Source organism: Anser anser (genome assembly GCF_964211835.1).
Source record: "Anser anser genome assembly, chromosome: 1".
Classification (NCBI taxonomy): Eukaryota; Metazoa; Chordata; class Aves; order Anseriformes; family Anatidae; genus Anser; species Anser anser.
Window position 1 is genome coordinate 151,750,150 of NC_139720.1, and position 22,220 is coordinate 151,772,369.

The 22,220-nt window shown below is 37.3% G+C and overlaps 1 long non-coding RNA gene across 12 annotated transcripts in view; it reads right to left on the bottom strand.

Moving 5' to 3' along the window:
* LOC310888175 overlaps positions 1–21,165 on the bottom strand; it is a 51,442-nt gene extending 30,277 nt beyond the window's left edge. For 4 of the 12 annotated variants that reach the window (XR_014575847.1, XR_014575856.1, XR_014575857.1 and 1 more), the window contains exons 1-3: positions 18,607–20,722; positions 13,330–13,490; positions 3,627–12,567 (exon numbers count right to left, since the gene is read on the bottom strand). This is a non-coding gene — a long non-coding RNA (uncharacterized lncRNA). The other 8 variants (XR_014575849.1, XR_014575851.1, XR_014575852.1 and 5 more) reach the window with 8 other exon arrangements.
* Between the last annotated feature and the right edge of the window lie 1,055 nt (positions 21,166–22,220).

Below are 22,220 nucleotides of genomic sequence, written 5' to 3' on the forward strand. Positions count from 1 at the left end.
AGATTCTTCACCTACCCTGTGATTCAGCTCCCCAGGCAAAAAATTAAGACATTTTCTTATCTCACTGGGATGCTGTAATGTGATGTGATGTGCTCACATGCTAGAGCAGACAGCTGCGGAAGTACTTAAACCAACAGTAAGACATACAACCCAAAAGTTTAGCTCAAATTATCTGATGCATTCTAAGGGCCCTTATCTTTAAAGGGAAGCCTTTCCATAAGCAAACCAAATGATCTAGTCTCAGGCTAACTAGGCTAAGTGGGAACTTTCTTCTTTCCTTTGAACAGGTTTCAAAGTAAAACAAGATAAGCAGAAGCTCCTTAGAGGACCTCTCTGCACAGAGAGCTGGGATGTGACAAGAAGCGCGAAGTATATCTAATTTCAGGAGCAAAAGCTTTGGTTTGGAAGGGTGAGATGAAGTGTTTACACCCACAATAGATAAAAGAAAGAAATTCCCCAGTCCCCAGGGGTTGTGCCAGTGGGAATTCTTTTCCCTTTGTTTTAAGTGTATACAGATGCCAATCAATGGCATATGTAGCCTGCAGGAATTTATTGAAGGATTTCAATAAGTGACTAAAATACACACCTTTGCTTTCTCCTCAGACATGAATCCATTCATATGTAAGTCATAGATGTTGTTACACAAATTAATTTCATTGAAAAATATTTTATTAGTTAATAAATATACTGTTAAAAATATACTAAAATATAAGTAAACTAAAAATATAATGTAATATGTGGCTAGTATGTTTTTACAAGGGTTGTTTTGGCTAAAAAAAAAAAGATTTTTATTATTCTAGTTTAAATTCTTGACATTTGTTTTTGAAAAATAATAAGAATATCGAAGTATGAAAGTACATTTCCACAAGAAGTATTTTTTAAAGTCAGAATTTCTATCATGTTTTGAAATACGAATTATGTTTTCTTCAATGATAGTCTCATCCCCTTCTCTAATAAGTAATGCATGGCTTAGCAGTTGTATATGTACACTTTCTTTAGAGACAGACAAAAAGAATTCTCCATAAATTTAGCAAGTTTTTATATTTTAGGAACTGCAAACCAAGAACTGCAAACCAAATATTCTTTCCCAAAGAAACATTTTCCTGTACTGTGGACTGAGTGTTAATGATTTGCTCTAGGTATCTGTTACCTGATATGCAAGCAGTTTCCCATCCCACCTAATATTACATACACTGTCTTTTCTACTATCACACAGAGTCATTGTGTGTGTGCTCCAAGTCCTGACTCAGGCAGTTAATCATCTTTGTACCAAAGCTCTCTGGAGAGACTTAAAGCACCTGCTAGTAGTCCTCTCTCTGTAAAAACAAACTAATAGCCATCATTGTTCTTCAGCACATGCTGGAGAAACACAGTTAGAGCTTAACAGGCCAGTCATGTTCATGTTATCGCACAGGTTCGTGTCCCATCAATACCAATTTTGAATTGGCCTCATTGCCTGGCATTTTTACTGTTCTGCAGGGAACAATAGACTAGCATGTCATCTTACAGCTGCTTGGCCACTTGGGTGGATTTGAAGCACATCTTTTGAGATCACGGATCTGTTGTCCCAGAACAACAAGATGAAGCAGGTTACTTGATGCAGATGTGATATTAAGCTGGGAAGTAAGTTCAGCAAAAGATGATACAGTCTGGGTTACAGTGGGAGGTGCTGCTTTTTGCTTTTCCTTTTTATCTTTGCCCATAGTTGCAAAAATTAATGGTACAGCTGTCTAATAGAACATAATGACAAGAAAAACAACATAATTTATGGAATTTAAGTACCTAATTCTGAGATACTAAAATGGGACGTTCAGTCTAGACTGGAGCAAAATTTTGCCCAGAATTTACGAGGATCTGTAAGTTGTGATGCCTCCTGCATTCAGTTCCCAGTGATGAACATAATATTCAGTACTTGGTTGGTCCAACAAGAAGAGAGCTAAACAAGTAACCGTCTAGTCTGACAGATCTCAGTAAAGATAACTGAGTGACTGACTTAGCTTTTGTCATTTAAGAGCACTGTTACACACTGAAGAACAAATTCAAAGGAAGAGTATGCTATCTCTTCCTCCGCCTTTCACTAAACACTCTCAGATGTGCATATATCAGTAAGGAGGAAAGGGGAAGGGAGGGAGGAGACTATTTATTACATGTGTAAACCTCCTAATTTAATCTCCTAGTATAATTATGCTGTGCAGAAAAATCAGGAAAAGGTTTCTTCCACCCTTTCTTCTCTCATGTTGCCTGGTTATCCTAAAAATAGTCTCTATTAAAAGAAATAGATTTTCAGATAGATCTCTAAATGCATAGACATTTAGTTCAAAATATTTAAGTTTAGAGTTCATTAGAGAATTTTATCTCATCTATCTAATGCTTTTAAAGCTCTGCGGAAAAGTTGTCCTCTGCTATTAAAATCCATTACACTAATTTAAATTTAAGATTCCTGTAAATGAATTCTATGTACTCTTTCAAGACATTTCCTCTGTCACTGTGAAGGCCCTGGGATATGTGAGCTCAACTAGCTCAGCTTTAGCTTAGACAAGTCTACTGCAAAACTTCCTGTAAAAGTGGCAGCTGATAGTGATAGGGCTGACATCAAGGACAAAACTAGCATTGCCTAAACTGAATTAGTCTAATGAAACATGATGTAACAATCACAAGAACTTTTTTTCTGAGGCTGACAAAGTAGGGCCTTGAGTTCCTCCACCTTCACTCACCCTTAATTGAGTGTGGGTAATGAATATACATGTTAAACAGCTCCATTCTTCTTTCCTAGTTTTGCTTTTGGGCACTGCTGTGCTCTTCTTGGCCTTTGTTGCCATTGTTTCCAAGCAGGGTGCAGGACATACACTGGAGGATTGCTACCCAGATGTTTCCAGCCACCCACAGAAAGTAGTCAATGGGCTATAAATTTGTGACGGGAAAGGAAGATTTGCAAAAGAATTAGAGGCAACTACAGGGAGAAGCTTGAATAAAAGGAGCTCTGCTGGTGGTATGGTACCAGTAGATGGACAGGCTGAGGGTTTTCCTATGGCAATCTGTTCCCTGCGAGCCATGAATTTTAACTAGCTATGCACAGAATGATCACTTTGCTTGTTTGAACTTCTCCTTTTATTGGCATATAGCCATGTAGTTAAAGAAAGGTCATAATTACCGAAATACCATAAACTGCCTGCACACAACTATTGAAAAAAAGGAAGTGACCAGTTTACATTTGTGGGGATTTTTTTAAAACCTTGTGCAATCACATTGGGTTTTTTGCTGTTGTTGTTGTTTTTTTCTTTTTCTTTTTCTTTAAATTCTGTGTGGTATTAAATTTAATTAGTAATTACCTTTCTGTCTGTACTAAGATAGCATAAACTGCATTTTTTACATTTGTTTTAAGTTTAAATTACAAAGAAAAATACAATTCTAATCATAGACATCTTAGAATAGTAATATTAACATCCTGATTCTAACATTTTTCTTCATGCTTGGTAATAACCTTTCCCCTACTAAAATTTAATCGTAGGCTCTCAAATAAAAATAAAATAAAATAAAAAAAAAGTCAATAAAACTTTTGTCATGTCATAAAACACCCAGGGTTAGACCGAGCGTTAAACCATACACACGTGTGGAAACCAACACACCTTGCACCAACAGGACTCAGCTGCCTCTCCACAGGATCATGTTATACATGCTCACTAATTATCCACTGATTTCCTATCACCTCTGTAGGTCAGCAGCAGTAGGACTGGAGAACATTGCTGGTGCCATTTCATCATTGGTAAGGGCGAGGTGTGTTGTTGAGGATATAGTCAAAGTAGGAACAGCCAAGTCAGATTCGGATCTTCATTACATTTTCCTTTGGGAATTTATTAGGTAAGAACAGAGGCTCTCTGGATTTCATTCTGCAGGGAGAGTGCCTCACTTTTCTGAATGTCATATTGCAAGAAATTTTTGCAAAAGGAATTTGCCAACAGGATTATCTTGCTATGGTTTTCGTGCAGGAGTTGGCCCTTAGGTTTTAATTTCTAATTCAAGAATCTTAAAAATTATCTGAAAACAAAGTAGGAAAATCAGCCTGAGGTTAAATCTTAAGTTCTAATATATGCACTAAAATTGAAAATATAATACAAGAAATTACACTGAGAGATAAAACCCTATTGGTATAAAGTTATCCATATGATCAATGAAATGAGGGTATGGTGTCATATAATTTTTACCTGTAAAGTTACAGAGGAAACCTGCACAGTTCATAATAAAAGCCCTTTGGGGACAGATGTCCCCGTTTCTAAACATGGTGTTATTTATCATCAGAGAGGCAAAGACATATTATGAAACACAGTATCTGCCATTAGTGTATGCATATGCATAGGATTGAAATACCTTAAAATGCCTGATTTAAACTATGAAAATGCATATTAGAGGTATTTGCTTAACCAGAGAACACAGATTGTCTACTTCATATGAGGTCTCACCCTGAAGCTGCCATACAAGATGACATGATTGCATGACAGAGCACCAAAGTGCCATGCCAAGAACCAGTGCCCTTTGGCCATAATACTTATAATATGATCAGAAGGTTCATGGTCAAGATGAACATAAGCAAAGATCCCAGTTATATCAGTTAAACACAAGCTCTTTGAATTTTACTGAGCATCATATTAGCTGATAGTTCAATTTGTAAAAGCACAGTCAGCACTGGCAATGGAAGGTTTACTTTCCTTCTTCAGGGCTAAAACTCCTTTTGGACGTCACTGAATATAAACAAACATACAAACAAAGAAGCCATTAGACTGGATCCTGAGGACAAGCAGTTTACAGTGTTTGTGGTCTTCAAACCCAGGATGCTGTGATTGTGCATGATGTTCCCTATCCCATTATGTGCCTTCCATAAGCAAACTTACTGGCTGAATTTGAATTTTCAGGTTATACTTTAAAACTGCATTATGCATTTAGGGTAACATGTCTAAGGATGAGACATTTTGAAGTATATTACATCTGACTCAAGCTAACAAAGAATTTCTCTGTGGTCTTACTGGATAAAAAGGAAGTCTTGGGTAAACCTGTTCTCTTTAATCACAGTGAAATAACACTCTTTGATTTTCAGTGCATATCATTCACAGTTATTGATAGGACAATGCTGGAAGTCAAAACAGTCATCAAGGGTTAGCAGATATTAGGCTTAACATCATACGTTTTCATTAATGAGCTTAAATGAACAAGTAAAGAAATACTCCAGTGATTAAGGCTATTAGAAAACTAGTCACTCATATCAGCCACCAAACATGAGTCTCAAATTTCCATTAAAAAAAAAGTATTTTCTGTCTTAATGAATGATTATTTGGTCACAATATGATTTTCTGAAAACAGCTAAATTATGATGCATCACTAAGTACTGATGGCTCAAAAATTTAATTGCCTGTATCAGAGTCTTTTCCTAAAAATCAGACACTAGAATCCAAGCAGCTAAAACTATTATATCTTACAAATATAGCTGGTTTTAAGCAACATTACAGTGTTTTAAAAGCCCATTGCCATCTGCTCTGTCAAAGTAATAAATGAAGAAGTTGGATTTACATGTGGCACTCTGTTAAATGAGGTAAAGTTCAGGACAGAGTTTCACTTCCCAGCAGATGGGGATCTCCCAGCAGGGATGGAAGTCAACAAAGAGGGTAGCAGGGGGTTTCCATAAATTCATGTGATCCCTGGGCAGAACTAAATGGATTAAATAGCAAGGACTCTAGGAGTTAAGCTGTATCTTGTTATACTAAGATGTCTGCATATTAGGTACACAACAGTTATTCATCCTTTCTTGATACTGTAAAGAAAACATGCTTTCTCTTTTCTTTGAATTTTGAGCTTGTTTTGGCATGTCTTCTTTTGGAACTGCAAAGTACAGGACAAATTATGCAGTAAGAAAGTATTGAAGAGATGATATTGTAGAAAAATGCAAAAATATCTATAAGTATTCTTCAATAGTTTCACTCATTATAAAAATTATATCATTCATTGTTCATTAATATTTGTGTCACTGAGACTTCATTATTAGAGGTTACTAAAAATCTTTTTCTTTTTTTTTAACTTTTTAATGGAAAAGTGGATCATTTTGTCATAGAGTCTTTTTTTTTTTTTAATTGTCACAGTCATAGCAGTTAAGGAATTTAGCAAGCAAATGGTACTGTTTAAAAAGTGCAAATATACAGGCAAAATGCTTAGATGAATGCAATATAATTTTTAAAGCTATTTGTATTGTGAGTTGGGGGGGGATGTTGTAGGAGCATCAAAATTGAACAAACAAAAAAAATGAATAGATGGTATTATAATTCATTAAAGTTAACAGATATATCTGCTTGTGAAAGCATTCCAAAAAAATCCCTTGTTTTTCTATGCTTTATCTGACATGTTTCTGACATTCCTTGTAATAAATACCTGTTCCAGAGTGAGAGTTTTGATCTTGGGTTGTTTGTTTAAATTATTTTGGCTGAAATCATTCAGTTATTTGTATGGTGGGACTCTAATAGCAAGCTTACCGTTTTCTTTGTCCCATCATAGCAAGGCTGCTCTTTTTTACTGTTTCATGGCATTGGATTTTCACCAGATTAAACCAAAGTTTGTGTGTTTTTGGCCTCTACAGGTCATACAAACTGTGCATTTGCAATGCAGCTGATTTGGCATGTTTTATTTTGCACAATCTCGGCTCTGAAAAACATAGAAAAAAAAAGTGTTTGCTGCTGTAGCAGAGTTAACAGAAAATTGTTTAGTCTGAATGGTATTTTAATTAAGTAGAATTATATGAAATTATACTTGGTGTTTATATAAAGAGGAATATGGTTTTAGTTGCAACATAGATATATGTGCATCCACACAGATGTATACTTGTACACTAGTTTCAGATGGTTTTAATTGGAGACATCACTATAGCACCCATCTCTTTCTGTCACCTGATTGCTTGTCTGTTGAAAATTATTTTCTTTACTTCAGAATGATGATTTAACAATATTGTGTAATTAATATGCATATTACACATCTTAAAACATTATTGTTTATATACTGTTCTAACAGACTTTTGTACATTTTCTGAGACAAAATCTCATGTGAGAGAATCCCTTTCCTGTGAACGAGCATTTATTTTCAAAAGTTCATAGTTAAGATGATAGACTAATAATTCTACCCCCATCAGCTGTGTTTTTCCCATATTACCAAGTCTGAGCATGTTGAAGAAGTTTAGGGGGAGGATCTCTTTGTCAAAATGAGTTAAATTCATCAGCCAAAATTCTGGCACACATTCATTTTCATGTCTCCTCTAAAAGTGAATGACAACTTGAACAGTTCTTAGCTTCGAACTGACTGGTTTTGGGTCTCTTGAGAGAACACAAAAAAAAAAAAAAAAAAAGAGTGTAAACTGACAGAAATAGTTTGCCCAGTCTCTGTAGCAGGAGGACCAATTTCCTACTTCAGAAAACCTGTGAGCCCTTCAGTGCCCAAACACACAGCAGGATAGTGCCAGCTGATTTGCCAAGGAGCATCTACAGACAAGATAATGGTGAGGTGGGGGTAGAGTCAGGTTACAAGCTTTGAATCTCTCACACATCTTTCTGTTTCCACACTCAGATGGGTTTTCTTTTATATGTGCTTCCCTGCTTCCTGAATTTGCCCTGACTGTGAGTGTATGGAATAGCAGTTACAGTTTGGGCATTGAAATATGCCCTTCTTTTTTTTTATGTTCCTTGCTCCTTTTTTTTTTTTTTTTTAACATGCATATTTATTTCAAAGAATGTTTTGGAATGCTTTAACTTTTGTTTGTTTGTTGTTTTTCTTTTTTTTTATTTTTTGTTTGAAGAAAACTGCAACAATAGAGAGATGGGTCTTTCATTTGCTTCCACTCAAGTCGGCATCCAGCTCCTATTGTTTTCAGAAATGAAGGATCATGATCATAACACGTTTACAAGACAATACAAAAGGAAGGGAAAAACATAACAAAGGTATAAATATCTCCATATGCCTATCTATATATAAAAGTAAAAACTTTTCTAGCTGTCTGTTTGTTCCTATTTTAAGAAATACACAGACAGTCCCATTAACATCTGAATACACTGTATTGCATTGTTTGTCTGAAAGAGGAGGAGAAGAAAAGCAACAGAAAGTTTGAGAGCACTTGAAAAGTGTAATACAGGATTTACAGGATTGTGTGGAGCTGGAGAAGGGAATACTGAAGACAGGCTTGGATCCTGAAGTCACCTTGTGAAAGGCTCTTTGTGTGGATTTCTTCTGAGTGTGTGGGGATGCCTCAAAGCATCTCCCTGACTTCAGAGCATATCTGAGCTCTGGATCTTCACAGGAACCACAGTATGCAAGCTCACATAGCAGCTTAATCCCTGCATGCACTTAAGGGAACACATGTCCTGAGGTCTCTTCAGTTACTTTTTGGAATGTGTTCCCAGTCTGTATTTTTAGCAGTGCCCAGCTTTTATTAGTCTCAAAAGCCCATGCTCTATGATCATATGGTATTATTCATTGACATGGACTATTTTAAAGTGACTACCTATTTGTCAAATCCCCTGAATGCCTGTGGCTGTCATAGGTGCCAGGATGTTTAGTTCATGTCTGAGAGCCACAGCATTTACCTTCTCAGTCACTCTTCTGTCTTTTGTAGTTTCTTAGCCCTCACCATATATCTTACAAATGTATATTACAGCTGGGAAAAAAGGGCAGCCATAAGTTACAACTAATACTCTTGGTATTTTATGCTGTGGTGTTAAAAAGTTTTACCCTGTCATTTTCCCCTCAGAACAGCCATTGATATTATAAATTAGGGTATTTGGGGAACTTTTGGAATTTTTGACATTTGCTTATTTTTTGTCATAACAAAACGTGATTGTTTTGTGTGTGTGGCAAAATCATGCTTTTTGACTTAAAATTATTGAATATTAATAGTACAATTTAAATAATTTTGTTCAGGAAATAATGCATTTAAACTCTCCTGGAGGGGAAAAGAAAAAAAAAAAAAAAAGGAGGGTTTTAGCTCCAGGAAAAGATTCATCTATCCTTCGGCTAGACTCACACAAGGACTCCGGCAATGTGGAGAAATGCAGGTCATATCTTCCAGGCACCTCACCTCTTATTAAGACCCACCACCCTGAGTCAACTGAAATTAGAATTAGCAGTACATGAACAACACATCATTTCAAAGGAGCCTCCAGTCTTAGTCATGAGGCCACAGGTTACTCTGAGGTGACAAGAGTTTAGGCATTAAACTAGTCATTTAGATGTTGGGCGTCATCAAGACTTAGATAAATACATGCACAGACAAGGGCAGGGCTTTAAGAAACATCTCAGGCAGATGCCTACCCATTTTGGTCCCTGAAGCACTGAGAAACAGAAAACATATTCTTAAGGTTCTTAAACGCTTGTGTTAGACCTCCAAATTAGTTAGCAAGGTCTAAACTCTGTCCTAATCTTGTGACAGAATTAAATTGCTTCAAATGTCAGAGTGGTGAGCAGTGAAAAACAATCCCAATATTATTGTTTTATGGTGGAAGTGTGCTGTTTCAATATTATTTCCAACAGAAAAATTGAGACAAAAAAAAAAAATCCTTTTTAAAGACAACAGATATCCAAACATTTCTTTAGTATTTTAATTATCCCTTATGATTCTCCCTAAGATCAAATTTCCCCTTACACAGTAGGAATTACAATGAATTTGCTGACAAATGCTACATGCAATGTGACATAGCTGCAAAATAAAGGAGTTAATGTGACCTTAAAGTAGATATTCATGGCAGATCTTTTTTTTTTTTTGTCGACAGATTGCATTGCTTTGACTCAGTGCAAATTTGTAAAACAAGTTTCAGATGTAACCTACATCATGGTGTCAGGTTAGAAGAAAAATATCTTATCCAAAAGTGTGTAAAGAATTAAAACAATATTTTATCTCAGCTGGCTCCTTATGAGCAAGATGCTGAAAAGTAGAATTATCACTTGTTGGAAGAAGTTATTTTAAAGTTATTTTCTAATTCTATGGTTAAAAAAAAAAAAAAGTTTTGCCATTCTAAATATATACATATATTGAAAAAGTAACAATCAGAAAATAATAATTGTGAAGTATTATTAAGCTCATTTTCTGAAAACTCGAAGTATATATTTTAAACTTCAACTTTGTACGCAGAAATTGTCAGTAAAATTGATTCCACCTCACACAATGCAGATTAAGGACAGAATCGATTTAGCTAATTTCATAAAATGTTCAGGATTTTTCACCCGAAGATGATCATTTATAGTTAATGTGATTAAAATGGAAGAAAAACATATTGACACCTTCTGTAATTGAGGCATGCCTTTCAACTGGAACTTTCCACTTGGAATGGATGACCCAGGAAATGTGATTGTTTTAATCAACATTGACCATAAATATCCATTTACACAGATAAAAATTCAGAATTAATCTGTTAAAGTCCATGAACATATTCTGGATTTTCACCAGCATGAATGACAGCAGAAATGTATCCCTGGCTACCCCCAACAGTGTTTCACTTAAGTGTTATTTAAAACAAATTTCCAGTGCAATAAAGCCTCTCCCCTCCGCAAACGTAAATTATATTTAATATGCCTGGGAACAAGCGAGGCTGCCAAAGTCTGAGGCAAGCCAGCTTTTATGACTTCAGTCCGTTCTCAGCCCTTGATTACAATTTGATTTCCTTTGGCATCAAAAGACAAACTATTTTAGTGAACAATGTTCTTCCTTTACCAAGAGTGAGCTCTAGTTACTTGGCAGAGGGCCTATTTATTTGCAGACAACATGTCCAACCTCCCAGCAATAGCAGACCCATGGACTTTGATTTAAAGCAGCACAAAGTAAGAAAAACAGACCAGAATGTATATTGCTCACTTGAGAGGCTTACTGTTTAAAAGGCCTACTTATCATCAGACTGTGCTTCAATCCTCAACACTTTCTTTTGTGTACTTTATGTCAGACATATGGCCACGTTGGGATGCTGACAGCAGCTTTAACACTACTGCATTACACATAGTACTTGTAATTTGTTCTTTCTTATAGCCAGGGCTTCCTTCAAAGAAAAAAAGTAATTTTAAATGCTGCTGTTAATAACTGTAACCATCCAGCAAGAAGATATAAAAATGATGTGTTTGGTATAACAGCGGAGTTCATTCATCTATGCTGGGAGGCTCATAAATGTTGAATCATTCAAAATGAAGCATCTATCACACTACGAAACGAAACCCACAAAGGCTCCTGAATGCAGTAGCACAAAATAAAATGTTTCTGCTCTCTGAACTCCCACCCTCACCTCCCACCCTATTATGTTGCAGGAAAAAAAACAGGAGAAGTGCATTTCAAACACAACCTGTGAATGACACAAATTTCACTCACCCTTTTTGTTTACCTCCACCTTTGGGTAGTTATATATCTCCCTCGGGCTTGCAATAGCATGTTTTTCCCCTTTTCATCACCATTTGAGCACCAAGAATGCCCTTTTACCTCTTTCCCTGTTTGTTTGGTTTACTTAAGAACCTTAAACCTGATACTGTGACCAGGAGAGAAGAGCAGGCAAGACTGCACCCTGGTCTCAGGAAGAATTGTCCTTGGGCAGGAGCCTTCTTGCAGCACAACGGGAGGGTTTCCTTCCTCTTTCCCCCAGGTCTTCCCTGGGACCAAGGTGCAACCAGAAGGGATTAGGCTCCTTTTTAATTCCAGTAGAATTCTACACCTTAAATTGTTGTCAGCTTTGCTGTGGAGTGAGAAGTTTCCAACAATAATGTCCTTACGTTGAAAACCGTTGCTTTGCTTACAGGAAGGATGCATGAGGAAATATCCTGACTCGGGCTGTTTTGTTTGAAACATTTTGATAGCAAATGTTGACAGTGTCAAAGCTGTATTTCATTTTTAGTCATTTTTGAATCAAAAGTGGGGAAAAAAAAATGCAGGTCTGAATCAAAGTATAAAATTTCAGTGCTTTGTAAACAGAATATATCCATCAATATGCCATTATTTGGTCACATTTTCAGTCGGTTTTAAAATTAAATATAAGATATTTACTCTCAGAATTTCCAAAATAATATACATTCCAAAGGCTAGCCAACTTTGCTTAAAATCAAAATGCAGCTGAACAGAAGAATGAGATTATAAAACCTTACATCCTTCACTACCATAGCAAAGAGGCAGTAGGCTGAAACAGGAATGAATATCACATAATAATAACACTAGGTAAAACATGCAAAATTATTAGAAAAATGACATGTTTACACATCTTGTTTAAAAATTTAAAAACACATTAGTGATGGAAGCAAGGAGAAAGGGGATTATACATGTGTCTGAACTATTATTGAGAGCAAAAATAAAATTGTATAAGATCATTAAGATCTTAAGCATTGTGTCACTGTCATGACAAATAAAGAATAAGGTCTGAGAAAAAAAATGTCTCCTGTGCACTCTGAAGTTTGTCATAAGTAATAAAAGGAAAGTGCAGCTGGGTGTGCATTCTGAGAACATGTTCATTGTGAGTCTGCTGGCGTAGAACAAGAAGGTAGGCTGGAAGGAAATAATGCTATTATATCTCAGCTGGAAAATTCCTGTAATATTTAAGGGAAAATATCAGAAAAAAAAATCTACAGGGATTTTTTAACTATTCTCAGATTTATTAAGAAATTAGAGCAATATAGGGCAATTCTAAAATGTTGAAGCATTATCGCTGTGTAGGTTTTAGGATAACTTTCATAGAAGCGTAATTTATTTTATATGGAATCTTACTGAGCTAACTCCAATGAAATATGGCAGATTTGATTTGCTGGCATAACTCAAAGATTCTGGATTGCTTGTTGGTTCTGGCAAACAGGAATAATTGGAGAATTGCTACACTACAGCCATGTGTTGTGTGGGTTTTTTTTATCTGTTGCTTTAACTCTTAATGATGGGGATAGTCAAATATCTCAAAAACTAGCTAAGCAGGATTGTGCACAACTTAAAAAAGAATAATACTCAGTCAGTGCTTACACCCCTGTCACACTGACATGAACCATGTGAAGCACCAGGCCTATATTTCTTTGCTATGAGACAGATTGTCAGGTATAAATTTACTCTAAGGACATTTACATCTAGTTCTCCCAATGTCCAATAAAATAACATAAAAAAATAGAGAAAGCATGAAATAGATGTTTTCTTGAGTCATTCACCTGTGCTATGAGAGACTTGAATCTAAATGATCTTTCTTTCAGCTTCATGGAGGCAGCAATCTGAACTCACTTTACAAGAGACTACCCTTAGCAATTAGTTACTGAATAATATGTTACTGGTTTGTACCATTCTCCCAATTAGAAAAACTCCATTTTGCTCACCATGCCACAGAAGGAAACAGTTGCTGTGCCTGTGTTGAAGACATGCACACTTGTTGGTGCAAGTTCCAAGCCAATGACTATCCCATCATTTACATGAATTAAAACTCCAGGTAACCCAACAGTTTGACGGCTGGAGTTCTCACAAAGTTGAAGTTGAAGTCCTGTCATCAAAACAAAGGACACGGATGAAGCTTCACACAGTCAACTTGCTATTTTCACAAGCATGCTATTTTCAAGCACATAAGGCAAAAAAGAACAGAAGACTATGTTATGTATGTTTTATGTACAGTCTGAACACACCTGAAAGACCAAGATCACAGGGGACAGAAACAGAAAAATGTTTTGTTTGAGAAGCTGTGTTTTGGAAGTTAGGGATTTTTTTCCTTCAGTTAGGAAACCTACTGTCAGATGCTCAGTGACTTTCTGAGACACCATCGAAGCTGTACACACTTAAACACTCAAGCATTGACTATGTATTCAGGCTGATCAGTGCAGATGAATATGACTTAGAGGGTATCTGTCATGCCTAAAGGTGAAGCTGGGCACTTTTTATGGAGAGGTAGGTGCCTTCTTCAAGACTCTGGATTTCAGGTGACAGTAGTTTCTCCACATACAGAAGTGCAAAGTTAATACACAAACTCTAAATAATGGTCTGGACAAGGACAAAGAGAATTAAAAAGGAACTAGCTCAGTATTCTACTCTGCATCCTCCCTATTGCACTGGTCTCTGTCATCCTTAAAAATACTTTTTTCTCAGGCTTCCAAAGCTCATTCACATTCTAAGCAAAGAATAAAATTATGATAACATCACCATTTTAAAACTTCAAATACAAGAGCCAAATTCATCCCTGATGTGATCTCATTAGCTTAATGAGATTACACCAGGGATGTAATTGTCCCAAGGACTAATTTAAATGAACAGTAATATATGTTTTTTGTAAAATCATGTAATATGCTTTCATTAACTTCCCCTAACCACATATTTAACCTCTCTTTCTCTCTCTGCACTCATTGTCAGTGTAAATGCAGCTCATCGCCTAGGTAAGATTAAGCACATTAACTACATGAAGGAGTCAGAATGTTGAATTTACCTATTAATCTTTTCTCCCACCCTCTTAATGGACTGATTTCAACTCCATGAAGCAAAAAGCAAATATTGCTTCTCTCCATAATGAAAAGTTAAAAAAAAAATGTACCAGGTGCATTTTTAATTATATTTTTGTTCATTCTCTCTCCCTCTCTATGTCCTTCAAACTGGTAAAAATACAGTGACTGTTTTGCTGCATCATGTATGAAATGTTTTGCTTCATTGTAACACCAAAGCTTCAATCCTTCTTTCAAAATGTGACTATTAATATTTATTTCACCCTCCAGCTCTCCTGAGCCAAAGCAAATGAACTGTGGCCTCATTGAAATGATATGGTCTCTTGACCCTTTGTGCAGTTTAAAATGATGTAACCTGAACCATTTTAATCTGAAGGCTGGAACAAGTCAAAAGCTGTAATGAGTTCAGCACACTTCAAGACATAAGAATAGGTATCTTGCTATAGAAGATATATCATTTGTATATAGAAGCTGTAACATCACATACCTCATGAGGGACACAAACATAAAAATCTGACTAGTAGTAGATTCTTCCACCTATTCCCAGTAAAGACTTCATAGACCAAATCTTGCACAAGGTATGAAACGTTTGATAGTAAAAGTAACACCAGAGTTAAATACCTGTGTTGACATTTCCAACAGAATAGACTTTACCGTGGGTTTCAAACTTATACAATTTCTAAACCAGCAGACAATTAATAACTTAAGGAAAATGCTGTCTTTCGATGATCTGGATTTGTTACCATTTTTGAGAGTAACTCCAGCCCCACTCTGAGATGTTACTTCAGAAACCCTTTAAAATTTTTGCAGTATTTTCCCACTTGTACTGTGGTTACATCCAGAGATCTCATGGGCTCCACAGAACTGAGAGTTAAACTCTGACTCCACTGAAATCAGTGACAAATTCATATAACAATTCTTTACATTATTTTTTTTTTTTAATTATTTTTCATTTTGGTTTGGTTTGGTTTATTTGTTTGTTTGTGGGGAGGAGCTTGGAAGACTTCTAAATACTTTATAAAATGGGATCAGTCCAGTCTTCCAGAAGTAGGAAAACTTAGGAATAATGATATAGGCCAGGAAAGCAATTAAAGTAGAGGCAAAAACTCTGTCCCAAATGTCAAAGGATCATCCTATCTTTTTTAGCAATTTAAGAAACAGCTTCTGCTCATACTATGTAGTGGTGAGTTAGTGCTCTGTGCTCATCTTGAGAGCTAACAAACTAATGGCAGAAGAAAAAGGCAAATTAAACAAGGCAGAATGAATTCAGTCTGCAGAGCATCCAGCAGAGCTGAATGTAACAAACTTGAATTAATTAGAATAGCAAGGAAAAACCTTCAGAGAGCAAAGGGTGTTCTTGGTCACTGATTGCTATTTAAATTGGTTTGGCCTCTAACGATTTAGAGATGGTCAGAATGCATAAATTTCCCCAAGCTGTATCTGCTTGGCTATGATGTCTGAAGAAGGGAAAAAGTCCAATTTGCATAGTACATTTTTACAGATGGTTAAGCCTTTAAGTGGATTAATAAAGTCTGATAATTTTAAAGGTATAGTTTTATATTAAATGGAGACCTTCAAGTTAAAAACAAATGAAAACAACATCCACATACACTCTGATTAGAAGAACATAATACCTACTTACAAAGGTTAAGGTCAAAGAGATATTATAGAGAAATAACCAGAACTTCTGAACAAGAAAAGCTTTCAAATTTCACCAAATTATGTATCAAATAATTTTAATGGGTCTCATGGTACTTTTCAAATCCTTAAAGACTGTTGTGCGTTGAAATAGCTTGCCAGTTTGGAACTCAAGCTAAAGCCCTTGTGATAGTTATTCCTTCACTTTCCAAGTGGGATACTATTCAAGCTCCTCATTGTAACTCTCCACCCCAACATTTTTCGATTAAATGATGAAACTTCATGGTGACATGGTTTGATGACAAAAAGAGAGAAAACAAAAAATATTATCAGCCTTCAAACCCCAATTTTTTTGTGGACTAAATCCTATAATGCAAATTTCATCCCAAAGAGGCCCACTGAGAAAATGTGTATTAAAGAAGAAGTTATGATGGGACAGGCAAGAGTAATTTTTTTATTTTTTTTTTTAGTTTCTCATTAAATCGAAAAGAAAATTTGGGACATACTTAGAATTAATTTTTATACACATGTGAACAAAATTAAAATAAAAATGAAAATAATTTGCAGCCGAATTATATACCTTTTAACATGATATAAAATGCTTTTATTTTTAAAGTGTTTTAAATGAACTGTATATAAAAATATAATTTTGAAATGAAAAAAGTATTTCAATTACCTCATGTTAACATAAATGTTGTCATGTTAAAAAAAGTTATTATTTTAGCACAAAGCAATTTAACTAATGAGGCAAAAATTCAAAAGAAGTGGCCAAAACCAACATTTTACAACTTTGAAAAACAAAAAACAAACAAAAATCTTGAGCTGCATTGGCAAGCTTTACTTTGGGTTACTTCAAGTCAGCAGATCAAAATTGTCATGGCATCCTCTTGGATGAGAACTGCTGAGTAAATGCAAATTATGCTTAAATTTTGTAAAACAATTTATTTTTTTAAATGAAATTACCTGTAGATTACCTGTTAAGATGTGTGGTCTGCCAGTATCTAAAGTCAATATACTAGTGGCTATGGCAGGAAAAATAGTCCCATACAGTCTAATTTTCCTGGCTACACTTTCGTGCAGTGATTTGAGTGTCTGAATGACAAACTGAACTTTTCTCTCTTTTTTTTTTTTCTTTAACCAGTAAGTCAAGTTACTTAATACAATTTTTATGTATAACTTTACTTATGTATAAAGATTCTTCACCGAGAAGGTGGTCAGGCACTGGAACAGGCTCTCCAGGGAAGTGGTCATGGCACTGAGCCTGCTGGAGTTCAAGAAGCATTTGGACAACACTCTTAGACATATGGTCTGATTTTCAGGTGGTCCTGTGTGTTGCCAGAAGTTAGACTAGATGATCCTTGTGGGTCCCTTCCAACTTGGGATATTCTATGATTCTACATTACTATTCTATGAAACTACATTACTCTGGATTTGGCATTTATAAGCACACAATGAAAAGGAATGTGCATTTCCATTACTTAAAATACCAATAATATATGCCGAATTACAAAATGGGCTTCAAAATAATGTATTACACAGACTCTGCTTTCTGAAAGAAAAAGTTTCAGCAGTAACAGATTGTCTTCAAAAGGGAAAGAGCCCTCAAAAAAGGAGCCATTTGAGAAAAACATAAAGCACTAAGCATGGATGGGAGCAACCCCTGCCTCACTGCCAAGCCTTCAGAATTTTAATAAAGAAGCTTAGTGCAAGCACTATGCCCTTCTCCTTTTAAATAATTAAATATCAGGTCTATATAGAAATGCTAGTATTACAGACCTGGCCTTAGTGATCAGTTTAACTAATAAAACCGTGATGGAGGCTTTGAAAGTGAGTTGGATTACTGAGCTATTAACCAAAATAATAAATAGTTATCCAAAGTCAATGATTAACAGTATTTTGAAGGAGCTATTAACAGGAATTCCAGACTTAGCAGAGGATCTTGGACTTGCCAAATTAGCTTCAGGCACTGTTGCTTGGAGTGCACTGTAATGCCCTGCAACCAGGGGTCTGACTTACCTCTGGTACCAACATCAATACTTCAGTTGTTTCCAGTACTGTTCAGTGTGCACACTGTGAGACCCTAAGTTATAGCGCTAAGCTTTTTTTTTTTCCTGTAGCTTGCATTGGGAAAGAGATTGCAAAGGGTTAGCCAAATGTTAGTCAGGTGGTGTCTGCTTTGCTTGCATAAGTTACCATGAATATCTGGGAATCCCTGAGAAAGTCAAAGGAAACTGCATTGTGGGCGTTGCATCAAAGGGCTGGGATGGACAGTGTGCTGGACTCTTTTTCCCAACAGGATCTATATATATCTCCATTGTTCTCTTTTTTAATTATTATTATTTTTTATGCTTAGTACTAAACCTGGATTCCAGCCAGTGAGGGACAACAATATCTTGACAGAGAACCTCATGCATCCCACACGGGTCATCTACATTGTCCAAAATCCATGTGCATCAGAGATTACAACAGTGGAAAACAAAAGAATTACACAACAGAAAGGTCTTGATGGGAGTAAACAAGAGAAACGTGACTTACTGCTGAAGCACTTTCCTGTCAGTAGCTGAAGCAGAGGGACAAGAGGAGGTCCACCCTTCAAATCTTCTCAGAGAGTAACAGACAAATGCAGCCAATAATCAACTGGACTCTCATATACTGTTGTCCACAATTTCATACAAAAACACACATTTGTTTTAAGATTCAACTGATAGTGCTGATAAAGTTTTAGTTAAATTAAAAATGTGTTATTAAAGTCAATCCTGTTTTATTCAAAAGGAAAATCAACCATACCCGTGGGATAGCTTGACTGAGAGAAAGATTGTGGAACCGTTAAAATGCTTGTCTGTTCTGAAAGAGGTTACTTGATTTCACATCAGTTGTCAGAACTGTGTGGGCAGCCTAAGCTGGCTCACAGCCTTTGACACAATAGCCCATCTAAAGCACCCCCTCTGGGAAAGGTTCAGCTTAACAGCAATGACCACCACTAAACTCACTTTTCATAGAATCATGAAATGTCATGGGTTGGAAGGGACCTTAAAGATCATCATCTAATGCCAACCCCCCTGCCATGGGCAAGGACACCTCCCACTAGAACAGGTTGCTCCAAGCCCTATGCAACCTGGCCATATACACTTCTGGAGATGGGGCTTCCACATCCTCTCTGGGCAACCTGTTCCAGTGCTTCACCACACATAGAGAATTTCTTCCTAATAACTAATTTAAATCTACCCTTTTTTACCTTAAAGCCATTACTCCTTGTCCTATCACTGCACTCCCTGACAAGGAGTACCTCCCCAGCTTTCCTGTAGGCCCCCTTTAGGTAACAGAAGGCCACTGTAAGGTCTCCCCAGAGCCTTCTCTTCTTCAGGCTGAACAACCCCAACTCCCTCAGCCTGTCTTTGTAAGAGAGGTGCTCCAGGCCCTGATCACCTTTGTGGCCCTGCTCTGGACTCATTCTATACATCCATGTCCTTCTTATGCTGGGGGCCCCAGAGCTGAATGCAGTACTCCAGGTGGGGTCTCATGAGAGCAGAGGGGGAGAATCACCTCCTTTGACCTGCTGGCCACACTTTTGATGAAGCCAGTACAGTTGTTCTTTCTGGGCTGCAAGCACACATTGCTGGCTCATGTTGAGCTTCTCATCAACAAACACCTCCAGGTCCTCCTCAGAACTGCTTTCAAACCTTTCTCTGCCCAGCCTGCATTTGTGCTTGGGATTGTCCCGGCCCTGGTGCAGGATCTTGCACTTGGCCTTGTTCAACTTCATGAAGTTTGCATAGGCCCACCTCTCAAGCCCATCCAGGTCCCCCTGGATGGCATCCCTTACCTCCACCATGTTGACCACACCACACAGTTTGGTGTCAGCAGTAGACTTGCTGAGGGTGCACTCAATCCCACTGTCCATGTTGCCAACAAAGATGTTGAACAGTGCCAGTCCCAATACCAGCCCCCAAGGAACAGTGCCTTTCGCTCTGCACATGCTACTAGCAGACCATCCCGATTCTAAAGGAGGGGATTGCAAAACAGGGATTTTTAAGATGGGCACTAGCTCCAGCTCACCTTCATTCCTCTTACATCTCATTGGCAATAGCTCATTGCTTCAGTGCGCATAAGTACATATGCTGCTTGTGCAAAAGGGGAGATCCAGCCAGAAACAGACTGAGTGTGGGATTAAATATGTACAGAAAGTGACAGGGAGATTACTTAGTCTTACTATCCAGAAATGCTTGGAAAAGATGTTGCCTAGTGACCTGAAATATTGGGAATCCTCAAGGCACAGAAAACACTATACCTTTCTTATCTGTCCCTATGCATGCACTGACTATTAGCTTAAGTCATGCTTTTTTTTTTTTTTTTTTTTTTGTTAAAGCCTGTGCATGAGCTGTGCTTTGAGGTATCCAAAAGGACGGCACAAGATGAAGGCAATAACAGGTAGCTCAAGCACTGGATTTATGCAAAATATAGACACATAAGACCGAAGTGTAGTATTCTGAAAAGCCTCTTCCCAGCTGCTGTTTTATCCTGGAGCTACCTTAACTCCTTTAGTAATTCCAGAGTTGTGGTAGTCCAGAATGCACAGAAGTCTCTCAGCTTTCACAGGACTAAGTCAATAAACACATTCCCCTTACCTAAAACAGATCAGAATAAAAGTATCACATACCCCTGTACCTGTTTTAATGTCATGATCCAGCAACCGCTGTCAGAGCAAACACAGCCAGTTCCAGCCGGCTCCAAAAGGGACCCACTGCTGGCCAGAGCCAAGCCAGTGAGAGATACTGGTCATGCCTCTGGGAGAGTAGATTGAAGAAAGGGAGAAAAATCTGCTGCACAACAGCAGCTGAGAGCGAAGACTGAGACCCAGCCCTGCAGCCCCCAAGGTCAGTGCAGCAGGAGGGCAGGAGGTGCTCCAGGCAGGCAGCAGCAGTTCCCCTGCGGCCTGTGGAGAGGCCCCTGGTGGAGCAGGCTGTCCCCCTGCAGCCCACAGGTCCCATGGTGGAGCACTTCTCCACGCTGCAGCCCATGGAAGTCCCTTCCATGTTCAGCTGTCCTATGGCTCTATGATTTTATGAAAAGAAAGAACAAAAAGTGAATGACAGCTGTGACCTCATAGCTGGAGCACGTAGTTTGCAAAAAAAAAAAAAAAAAAAAAAAAATGGGATCTGAATTCGGGTCCCCAAAGCCAAATGGTTACACATATGCATATATATAAAGGCACACACGCACGCACACAAACGCACAAACACACACACACTCTCAGAGGGAAGTGTTAATGCTCTGTTAAAAACAGTAGACAAAAATGGGCCACTCCTTTTTAAAATGCCATATGTTTCTGCCTCCTAAAGAGAGCTTGAATTCTGGGCTGCAGATTACACGTGAAAAGGAGTATCTCTAGAAACCATGGGTGAGAAAAGCAGTGAGTGGGATTTGAGACATATCCCCAGTCTACCAGCAGGTTAGATTTAGGCAGAATTACACCCATTTACTCACCTCAGGTAGTTTCCTCCCTCTATTCCAAGATGCATAATTTCCTCCATGTCTTTGTATAAGAAGCCTGGGTACATCTTTCCCATCTAAGTATATGGATGCCTTTACTGAACTGTGCCCTAGCACATTTCAGATTTCCTACAAATATATCAACAGTCTTGAAAAGTTTCTCCTTTTCATGAACGAAATCCACAGGCTTCTATCTTCTGTATGGTCAATTTCTAATAAATTTTACAGAAAGGCTTTATCCCTCAATCCTCAAGTTTGATGCTATAGTATTCAAACGATCCAAGTGGAAACTATCTCATTTAAAGAGCCTGATCTTTACACACACATGCCTTATTTGATATCATTGTTCTCTTGCAGTCTCCCCATAAGTGTGTATTATGTTATCTCTTGTCTTACAATATATTCTCTTGAGAAACAGTGAAAGGGAAAACTAATTTCCAGTTCTGTGCTTTTTTTAAAGACCTCTCCAGATGAGGTCTTTGTTATGGCTGCAGGCCCCAGGTGCTACAGTTATGTGATATTATTTTATTAGAATCACTGATATTATTATAGACTTTGCAAGAAAGAGGGAAGTGTAATTACCAAATTAAGCAGGAAGATGGCACAGTCAGTGAGGAATGAATTAAAAGAAAATAGTTTAAGGAAAGGGAAAACTGTGT